The sequence below is a fragment of the Micropterus salmoides genome, unplaced genomic scaffold, assembly GCF_014851395.1.
Source record: "Micropterus salmoides isolate LMB-PRFRI ecotype aquatic unplaced genomic scaffold, ASM1485139v1 Ms_hic_scaffold_10, whole genome shotgun sequence".
In the NCBI taxonomy this organism is placed as follows: domain Eukaryota; kingdom Metazoa; phylum Chordata; class Actinopteri; order Centrarchiformes; family Centrarchidae; genus Micropterus; species Micropterus salmoides.
In genome coordinates, this window is record NW_024040041.1 from 26,241,914 (window position 1) to 26,251,329 (window position 9,416).

General features: G+C 40.6%; 1 long non-coding RNA gene across 4 annotated transcripts in view; it reads left to right on the forward strand.

Moving 5' to 3' along the window:
- The window catches only part of LOC119893274, a 39,141-nt gene extending 30,407 nt beyond the window's left edge, over positions 1-8,734 (forward strand). For all 4 annotated transcript variants that reach the window (XR_005442790.1, XR_005442787.1, XR_005442789.1 and 1 more), the window contains one exon: positions 8,618-8,734. This is a non-coding gene — a long non-coding RNA (uncharacterized LOC119893274). The remainder of the gene's footprint in view (positions 1-8,617) is intronic.
- The last annotated feature ends 682 nt before the right edge of the window (positions 8,735-9,416 follow it).

Consider the following 9,416-nt stretch of genomic DNA (forward strand, 5'->3'; position numbering starts at 1 on the left):
TTGGAAAATAAAACTTCAAATTCATATTAATGTCTGCAGAAATAAACAAATATGGGGATGAGGATGTTTTTCTGAGTGTATTTAAGACGGACAGTAAAGGTAACAGTTAGTGACAGAAAGGCAGGCACGATAAATCATCAAGCTGCACCATTTCCTCTGAGGGAGTGCGCTAATCCGTAACTTTACCTCCATGCAGTTTAAACCTATCTGATGTAATTTGTATGTACACACTTTCTCATGTCAATTATCAGACCTCTGACAGCGCTGTGCACATGTCGACTGTAGTTTACGTCTGCTGCTCTGCGTGGAGAGAGACAGGAGAGCAATAGGTGTTCACAGAAACAACGTACTGTTTGTACAAATCATTATACACTGCACAAATAAATTAAGGGAACACTTAAATCACACATTAGATCACAATGAACGAAATAGTTAAAGTTCAAAATCTTTACTGTACATTTTATTATTCTTTGAGAAGAAAATGATGAACAATGGTCAGTGGAAACCAAATCACCAACCAAATGAGCTCGGTGAGCTCCTGAACAGTGTGTGGTGCTACTTGGCCTAAAATGTGAAATATTTACTAAAAAGCATCGGATGCACGATACATAAAGTCCCAGGGGTTCTCAATTGGATTCAGGTCTGGGGAATGAAAGGGCCAGTCAATGGCATCAATGCTTTTGTCATCCACATGCCACGCATTGTCCTGGAGCAGGAGGAGCCCAGGGGCCCACTGCGCCAGTGTAAGGTCTGATAGTGGCTCTGAGGATTTCTAACAGCAGTCAGGATAATGTTGACTAGCACGTGGAGGTCTGTGCGACCCTCTAAGAATATACAACTTAACTTAACGTCCATGTTTTTGCTCCTTCACTGATGCCTTTATTGCTGCATTGCTACATTTCTTTGTGCCTTACCTCCACCAACTGTCAGTCAGTGAAATGGTGTAACATCAATGAAAGGACTGTTTATTATGTCACCCGTGCACATCCTTATAAATTGGAGAACTCCATGATACCCTAATTTGAAAGTAAATTTAACTCAACTTTTACTACAAAAAAACATCACTAACATTTCTATTATATTATTCACAGTAGTCAGTGGTCAAAACCTAAAATATGAAATATTTACTAAAAACCTCATAACCAATTAATAACAAGGCAACTATGTTGATTGTGTGTTGTGTACTCTCTCCAAGTCTCAGACGTAGCTGGCATATAGAAACACTCATATTAAGTCAAATAAATTTTTTCCTAATGACTTGTGTAGTTTATTCCTCTGCTTTGATTCAGGTTAAAGAAAATCTATATACACCAGCAGCCTTCCTCAATTCATATTATTGCAATTTAACTTCACAAAATACTTAATATAAAAATACATAATGTAGCACTTATTCCCACAGTGATTTGAGCTATTCATGGTGACTCATGCTCGCCACAGTAATGAGTGAGACGCTACATAAACAGGAAAAGAAATGCATGCAGACCTCTCAGTGGTCCTCGGGCTCAATCTCTACTCCAAATTTTGCTCCGCACAGATATTTCAGCCCTCCAACTTAATGCTTTTGTTGGTGGGATCTAAGTGGTTGTGACACACACCTGAAGATACAGAATAGCTGTCATATTAGATATCAGGACAGGGGAAATGGTTTAAGCACATACTGTTCTGCTGTTCCTTTAATCAGCATCATTTTTGCCCATCTCCCATTCTTTTGATCTCTTTGGATTATCAGTGATGTCTCTCGGTTAGTGCGTGCATCAAAAACAGTTTGTTGGTTGCTGATCTGACTGTAATGCACGGTTGAGAGGAAGCCTGCAGGAATACGGTAGATTTCCTTTTTGAGCCTTGAATAAGAACCTGCATGACAGGGTCGTTGTGTCTTATGTGTTGTTGTCCATAGGTTGGCAGTGTTAGAGAGGTAATAAAAGGTAGATCAGACACACTTCTGAGCAATCTGATTTTACTTCAGCTTTTTCCTGGAAGATCCATCTTTCCACCAGAGCATCCAGGCGAGAGGCCAGAGACTCAGGTGCACAGCGTCCAATGAAGCAGAGAGCAGCTCTGCCTGTGTGTCACTTTGACAGGAATTTTCTGTTTTTATCCTTTATATTTGAGTGGATGTGTGACTACATGTTGTAGTTTTAAGTTGTTTTTTCCAAAGATGAATTGTTTAATGTAGGGAAATGCTGCTTTAAATGATGTAAATAACAGCACCTGCCCCATTTACTGTCAGTCAGAAGTGTATTTTTTGTTTGTGGTGCTGTGTAAAAGCTCATATATGTTCACTTTGGAACTGCATAGTTTACACGTGAGTTAACTGTCCCAATGAGGATGATGTTTCTCAGGGGATTCCTGCACTAACAGTGTGTTGCTCTTACAAGCTGAGCCCAGAGACTCATGGGATTTGGTGAGGGTTTTTTAAGTGTGTATCTATATATTTGAAATGCATACACACACACACATATATATATATATATATTAGGGCTGGGCACGTTAACGTGTTAATTGATTAACGCCGACAATTATTTTATCGCACGTTAATGCAGTTTTTATGTAATTATTATTAGTTTGAAAGTCCCTTGCTCACTGGCTCTGAATACACATACAGTCAAACCATGGGTCACAGGAGGGGCGGGATGTTGATCAGCCTGCAAATCACGGCATTAGGTGAGCCGCTTGCTTGCAGCCTATCAAACAACTCAAACAGCTGAAACCAACATCTGCACCCTGTTTTCAATGTTGCTTTACGTTACCTGGTCTGTGCTTGTAAAATAAAACCGAGTGAAGTCTGTGCGAGTGAATACACGCACCGACCCCGCTACACCCATTTTACGCGTAACAACGCGATTAATCGCGATTAAAAATTTTAATCATTGCCCAGCACTAATTTTTTATATACACACACACACACACACACACATACCTCATCCTTAACTGCCTGGCCGCAATAGTTTTTCTGTGGACAGTGGTGTTGCGAAGGCAGATCCATATGTGCCATCGCAAGAAGGTTTGCTGTGTTTCTCAGCACAGGCTTGGGAGCCTGGAGGAGATGCCACGAAATCGGCCGTAACACGAGTAGAGTTGGACAGGGCTCCTTTGCCAAGGAGGCACAAGAGGAGCGCTGCCAGAGCCTTACAAAATTTCCTCCAATGTGCATGTTTCTGACCAAACTGTCAGAAACAGACTCCATGAGGGTGGCTTGAGGGCCTGACGTCCTCTAGTGGGATCTGTGCTCACAGCCCAGCACCGTGCAGCGTGATTGGCATTCTCCAGAGAACACCAGAATTGGCAGGTCCACCATTGGTGCCCTGTTCTCGCCGATGAGAGCAGGTTCACACTGAGCACATGTGACAGACGTGAAAGAGTCCATCGCGGTATACCTGGCCTGAAACGAACCTGGTCTCCTGGACTAAACATCTGGTGTTCCGTACGGCAATCATACATATCTTTTTCATTCTACGCTGCTACACTTGCCACTTCTCTCTTGCCATTCCACTTCCTACAATCCAACAATGGCTAAACCAGTTAACAAAGTAAATCACATTTTTAGGCGATTCAGCATCCAGCTGGTATGCAGCAGGACACCTGGCACTCTGACACATTACGGTCAGGAGATATCTGCATCCAGACTTAGAGCATGGCAACAGGCACTCACAATTCAAATTGAGATGCCCAAAGGGTTAATTTACAGCAAGGATAGGCTGTAGTAGAGCAGGCTTAATGGACTGGTTCGGCTTTCCTGTTAACTGGCACACATGGTAGGTTTTGATAAATTGTGCAACATCTCTTTCTATGCGCAGCCCAAAAATGTCATAAGATGTTGAGATAACTTTTCTTAACTCCAAAGTGCCCACTTTCGTCATGAGCCACTTTCAAGACTAGGGGATGGAATTTCCCAGCACCACTAACTGAAAAACAGCATCTCCCACAAAGTCATTACCTGGAGTAACCCATTTCCCGAACAACACCCCATTCTGTACAAAGTAGCCACTGGTTACACTGCTTACCACCGTAGCAGACATAACATGGCAAAATATTTGTTTTAGGGACGAATCACTCTGGTGCTCATGCAACAACTCACTCCCAAGGTTATTGAAGTTTTGAAGTTTTCATTAGTTTTTATTTTTATTTCGTTTTGACTTTTTGCTTTCAATTCCAGTTTAGTTTTATTTAGGGATTGCTAGTTTAGTTTAGATTTTACTTTTGAAAATGCTTAGTTTTAGTTTAGTTTTTATTAGTTTCAGTGTTAGTTTTAGTCTTTTTCACTGCATGATGACAGATGGCCTTTTATTGTGGCCAGCCTAAGGCACACCTGTGCAATACCCATGCTGTCTGATTAGCATGTTGTTATGCCACACCTGTGAGGTGGGTGGCATACTGTGATCTTGGCAAAGAAGAAGTGCTAACTAACACAGATTTTGACATATTTGTGAACAATATTTGAAACAAATATGCCGTGTGTATACATCGAGAAAGTCTTAGATCTTTGAGTTCAGCTCATGATGAATGGGGGCAAAAATGTGTTTATAATTTTGTTGAGTATACTTCTAGTAAAATCAGCTTTCCAATGACCTCTGTCGTGACAGTACAGCTTGTATTGTGCGTCATTAGACCGAGCCGTCATTTATACTACATATTAGAACCAGCCAAACAACAACTTTCTGCCACAACAGGCCCAGCAAGACAGTGAAGTTTCCTCGTGTGCACTAAGAGGAATAATTCTCAAACTGGTTTGAAGTTTCCCTGCTAACTAAAGACCAAACTAACTAAGCTAAGCTACTCTAACTAAGCTAACCAGCAAATTTTTATACAAGCTGTACACTCACTACTTTACATTGCAGCAAAGTGCCATTTCTTCAGTGTTGTTGCATGAAAAGATATAATCAAATATTAAAAAAAATGTTAGGGGTGTACTTACTTTTGTGAGATACTGTACTTGTGGTGGGTATTTGTGCACTGAAGACCGCTGGATCAGGAGAGCGACTAGCGAGCTAGCAACTCTCCAGAAACCACTGACATGCTCCCAAGCAAAGCTTCAACAAGGTTCATCACAGCACTACACAAGATCAGCTCAACAAGCCCAAAGGGGACTGTTGCTACAGCCTACAAGAGAAAACTCTGCTCCCCTTTTCAAATAATATACACAAGAGGACCCACACCTGTCACCTGGCCTACCTGTTACCTGCAGCAGCAACGACTGGGCTAGAATTCTCCTCCCCAGCCCTAGGTAATAAAATCTACCTACAAATTTATTTAGGCATACAAATTGTCCCTTGCCTGGCTTAACCAGCCAAAATACGCTGTGGCAGTCACGACATAACAAACAAATACTGACCAAAGGAACAGACGGAGGTCCATTTTAATTGAGCTGCCCTGCTCCCTAACAGACAAAGCAGACATTCTTGCTAAACACACACACCTAACTACCTCCCAGAGTGCTACAAAACCCACTTTGAACAAATCTACAAATGTTTCAACGGGATCTTTCGATCTAAGCAGTACCAAAACGGACGAGCCCCCATTTTGTGATAACCTGGCTCAAAGTCCATGACAAAAGTGGGAAAGACACAATGCCTGAAGTACACAGTGTTTATTATAACACAAAATAAATGAAAATAACACTTCAACTATGGGATGTGCTAGTCAGCAACATCAGTAGTGTAGGTGTGGATGTATGAACATGGTGTCAAGTGTTGTGGTAAAAGTAAAGCAAAGATTTAACAAAATCAAAAAGCTGGCAGCGAACATGAGAGCGTGTTCGAATCTAGAAGGTGTGGCTTTTATTTCCAGTGAAGCTCTGGGCCCAGGTGCAATATTGATGATGATGATGATGATGATTAATATTATAGCACCTTTCAAACAGTTACCAAGTGCTTTACAAAAAAACAGAATACATTTAAAACTAAAAGAGAAAAAAACTACAAACTAAATAATGAACTTAAATGTCGTAAAACAAATCTACAAAAAGGCACTTTTAAAAAAGAATCCAGAGTAGGATGGGTTCTCGATAACTGCAGCTACTTAATGTTAACTGCATAAAGGCTGGTTAATGTGCTCTCTGCAGCTGCTGGCTGTTTTCAGCCAAAGGGAAGGAAAAGAAACCACTGTATGACCTGCGAGTGTTTTTGTAGCTCAACAGGGACAAATTTAATTGGGTCAATTTAATAGTTCAGAATATCTTCAGTATTTGGAGTACAGTACAGTAGGTACAGCTGTTAATTGATGTCAGATACATTTAGTATTATTTTATAAATTCTGCTGCTCATTTCATTTTCAGGTTGTTTCTGCTTTCTCAGCCAACAAAAGGTGTGGAAAGGCAGACTTTTTAAATTAAATTTTTCAATCCTGTAAACATTGAAAATTTAATTACATTCATCTACATGTATTCCAAAATGGCAGATATGGATATCTCAAAAAACAAATAAAAACCAAAAGGACATGCATGGCTTCGGGATGGCTGTGGATCAGGAGGTAGAATGAGTCATCCACTCTGATTACAGGGTTGGTGTTTTGATCCCCACAAACTCCTGTTCACATGTCAAAGTGTCCTTGGGCACTGAACCTGAAATTGCCCCTGATGGTCAGATCAGCACCATGTGTGGTAGCTTGCTGCCATCTCTGTGTATGTCTGTCTGTGTCTGAATGACAGCTCCATTTTTCTATAGAGTGAAAAAACACATTTTCAATCATTAAATCACTGGCTCCATCTTTCCTTTGTTCCGCATAGTTACATTGACACACTCGTGTGTGCAGTCCAGTCTGCTCATCATAGCTTAAACCTTCGCTCCAAGTCAAATTCTCAGATCTGTGCTCCCTATAAAGCCTTTAATGATCGCACATTTGGACCTTCACTGCACAAAAAACACTCAGCTCTGCCAAGCCTGTCACTCTATTTAAATATGGATGCTGTTAATGAGAGAAAGACATTCACAGCACTGCAGGACTAATAAGACTTGGGCATGTGCGTACTGGTGGACAGCTTTATTGACTAGTGAACTACAAATTCTACAATCAGTTGAAGCCTTCCAAACAGCTAGTACTGGCGTTTCCTGTCATGACTCTTAGGGCCAGAAGGGATGAGGGATTCACCCCGACCAACTGTGGCGCAAATGACTCTCTGCGAGACGCTGCTACTGTAGTTAGCCAAGATGTGATTTACAAATGTTTCACAGAAAATGCCCATCACAATCAGGGAACACTAACTGAGCTGGCAGTACAGACAAGCATCAACTTGCTGTTTCAATTTTCACAGCAATTATCTGATTTTCTTCCAAGAGTCTGCCAGGTTTTACACTACATCTTTACAGACAGAGGATATGCTCAAGTCTATATAAACACATACACAGAAATTGCTCAGTATGCTTCATTTATACATTTGAAGTACGCACACACAAACCGCATGTCTGCAAGTTTCTATACATTTCTCTCTGTGTCAATAAAACTTTTTTGAGTTATCTAGGAAATATATCACAAGTACATAACTCAGCTTTGCTTCTTCTCATTAAGAGTCAAATGCCTTTCTTCTATCTAAACCCTGACTGACAAACAGTATTGATCAAAAATTGTTTCAAAGTAGCAACAGCAAACCTCGCTTTTCTTGTAAATATTTCAAGCATTTTATTCAGTACAATTATGAAAACTTGTTCTTGAGTGTTCCGGTTTAATAACTTTATACCGCTATTCCATTATATGTTGTTTTTTATTTGTTACTATGCAGATTAAGACTTTACATCCAGAACATCCAGTATAATCAGTGTATAAAGTGAGATACTTTCCTATATTTTAAACTAACAAACTGTTAGTGTAACTGTATATTTGAGTGTGAAAGTTTATTCTTGACCATGGTAACAGTAGTTTATGAAAGTTCCACTTTGTTCAACTAAACAAAAATCTTATATTATATGACATAATTATAACATAACACTCTGATGGGAAACATTCTGTTAAATGTACTTTTAAGTTAATATTTAAGTACATTTTTACTGATTTACTTTTACCCAAGTTGTTTATTTCTAACAGAGCATTTTCACAATGTTGGAGTTCTTATTCTGATTCACTAAAGGATCTCCAAACTTCTTCCTTCACTGATTCCAATAAACAGTTTCAATTTGAAGCTGTTTATTATTTTTCTGGCACACTCCAAGCTTTCCAAATTAAAATTAATCCTCCAGCCATAATTATGCAATAAACATTCTCGTCCCCTATCTTATTGCTGAGGTTTGACTGGTAATTCTTCATCTGGTCATTGATGGATGACAATGATCTCCATTCATGATTTAATATTTAAATGGGATTCACATTTTCTTTAAAATTATTAGCATGAGAATGGAGGTCTTCCTCGCTTAAGACAAAGCTCTCTCGAGGATGTCACCGTGTGACAGATCTGAATGTCTCCTCAGAAATGAACTGTGGCTTTGCTCTGTGGTGAGACAGAGAAAAATGGAGGAGGCAAGCTTTTGTGGCAGATGCTGGGCTGCCTCATATTGTCTCACATGGGACTTAACACATTTAGGATCCCGCGGGACTCGACAAACAAACAACACTTTGCCAACACACAAGCACATCCCTCAGCTGCATAAGAAGAGTTCTTATTTTTATTTTTTGTTTGTGATATTTTAAGATGGATCCCAGTCGTGCCCTCCCGGTGCCACCTGAGGCTGGCTGTGCACCGCCGAGCGCTCACTGTGTCCAGAGAGTCAGCAGGAGCCTGTGAGCAGTGCCTGTTCCATGCTGCCGTCTCTTCTCCTGCTGCACAGTGAAGCTGCCCCGACCAGCTGGTGGAGCTGGGTAGCTGCAGGCTACCTTGGACCCCAATCAAGTATTGATGTCTGGCTATCCATGCTGGCTGACTCACCAAAGAAGAGTTATACGAGACAGAGATAGAGAGGAGAGGATAGTGTTTTCAAAGGAAGCTTTAAGAGCTAATTGCACTGTCTTGAGCGAAGATGCTTTCTCACATGCCTAATTAAAGAGAAACTTTCTAACTCTCTAAACGGAATTCAAATTCCTGTTAGCTCCTTACCATTCATTTCCTTCACATTTGACGTTCAGTGTATTTATTGCAAACAATTCTGTCTGGTTGTAGAAGATTTAACAGTGGATGATAAACAGCATGAAATCGCTGACTATATATTATGCTTCTTTGTGCAGACTAATATGTCCAGCCTCATCAGCGGCAGGTGTTATGGCAAAGAAGTGTGAGAAACTAATCATAGTTGCTGACCTTTTCCAGTCCCATCATGCTGTGCATGGATAATCTCCATGCAGCCCGTTGTCAGTATGCATGGGTCAGATGAGGTAGCGAAAGGTCCACATTCTGTCTAAGGGAGTTGTTTTTTCTGCTGTCCTGCTTTCTTCTGTGTGCAGTAAAGCAGTGCTGCTGACGTCTGTTCTCAGGTCCACGGCCTTTACAAACTCAA